The sequence below is a fragment of the Phalaenopsis equestris genome, unplaced genomic scaffold, assembly GCF_001263595.1.
Source record: "Phalaenopsis equestris unplaced genomic scaffold, ASM126359v1 Scaffold211965, whole genome shotgun sequence".
Classification (NCBI taxonomy): Eukaryota; Viridiplantae; Streptophyta; class Magnoliopsida; order Asparagales; family Orchidaceae; genus Phalaenopsis; species Phalaenopsis equestris.
In genome coordinates this window covers 2,248-4,071 of record NW_018230928.1, presented here as the reverse complement: position 1 = coordinate 4,071, position 1,824 = coordinate 2,248, and positions in this window count along the sequence as shown.

Below are 1,824 nucleotides of genomic sequence, written 5' to 3'. Positions count from 1 at the left end.
TTGCATAATTTAATTGCTTTCTAAAGCTTGTTTATTTATCAATCAAAGTAAACAATAATCAGTTCTAAATAGGTTAGCTTCCTTTTTTAAAGGCAGTTGATCATTATGAAATATGTTTATATATTTAGACATTTTCAAAAGTACATCTTTTTTTTTTGTTTTGATTTGCAAAAATGATACCATACAATGAGACCACAAGACAATTGTTTTGTTCACCTCTAAAATAACTCGAGCATTTAGTATTATAGTATTATTTCTTTTTTTTTTTTACAACTACAGAACTCTTGAGCTTCATGAAATTTTTTAAGCTATAAGTTTTGGATCTAAAAACCTTGGAAGATACCACCCATAAAGACAAGTCTATGCTTTATGATTTTTTAGTGAATTTAATTAATCATGATTTAAATTCAATAAATATGCAAAATTCTCAAATGTAATAGATATGCTACTTCGACTAAAATTAGGGGAGTAGCTTGGTAATATTTACTGTTGAATTTAATTTTTTTCTATATAAATAATAAATTTTTCTGTTTAAATAATTTAAGTATTTGAGGAGTAATTAGCTTGGTGGTAATGAGAATAATTTAATATAAGTCCTACCTTCATAGTATTATTGTAGCAAACAAACATATAACCCTCCAGAATCTTATTCCATGGCGATATAGCAGTTGATGGAAAAAGCTCGAAACACTCGTTAGAATAGCTGCATGATATCATCTTTGTCATATTATTGAACATTTTGAGGAACATAAGATTTTTTGCGCAATTAAATGTATTCGTCAATCGAAATAAAACCTAGTGGAATAAATAGGGAAGAACCGATAATCAGATTAAAAAACAAAACTTAGTGGCAATCATTCGATAATCAGATTAAAGCCCTAATAAAATGTGCTTACCAGACGATATTAAATAAAAATAATTGGATTAGTCAGGAAGAAACGCATAGTTGGATAAGATAAAAATCTGGTGCTTACCGAAGGCTAGAGGGTGAACAACAGACGTACTGTTCTAATTGAGGGAGACTTGTAAGTAATTATATAAAGCATGAGGTTTCCATTTTTAGGACTTAATTTGAAATAGATTTCAACGGCTACCAACCTTCCAAATATAAACCTCACGTTTTGAAGTTTTGAATGAATTATTCTTACTAAATTTTTAGAAATCGTCAAGTTTTTCACGTGATAATCGGCTGGCTTAAGACAAGGAGGAGTTACTAATTGTATAGGGGCAGTTTACCAATTCATACCATTTTTAATCCTGTTAAATTTTCTGAAATTGTTTGGGTGTAATTTGGTTAATTAAAATAAAATTTTAAGACTAAATATTACGACTGATTTAATTAAAATATAAATTTTTATACTAAATATTGATGAATTATTAGTATTTTACCATCACAAACATTTACTTTACAACCGAACACAAAATTATCAATCTCATTTAAGTATTAATTATTCAATTTAATTTTTGTTAATTTAGTCTTATTGTAATTTAAAATAACATTAAGTGAAATTTGTGAAATTAATTGGCCTTTTTTTTATAGAATTTGGTCTGCAAGAAAAAATTTTAAAACCAAATCTTGATGATTCAATTATTACTACTAATTTAATTTATTTTATTTAATATCATTGTAATTGTATTAATTATTAATTTATTTAGTTAATCAGATATTGATTTCTGTTTAGTGAATTTAATTAAACATAATATAATTTATCTAAGGATTAAGTGAAATATCACATTGTATTCCATTAAAGCTTTGAATTCGGGAAGGCGAACATGAACTCACCAAAGCTTTCATGAACTTGTCCACGATTAAAATTAGGGGAG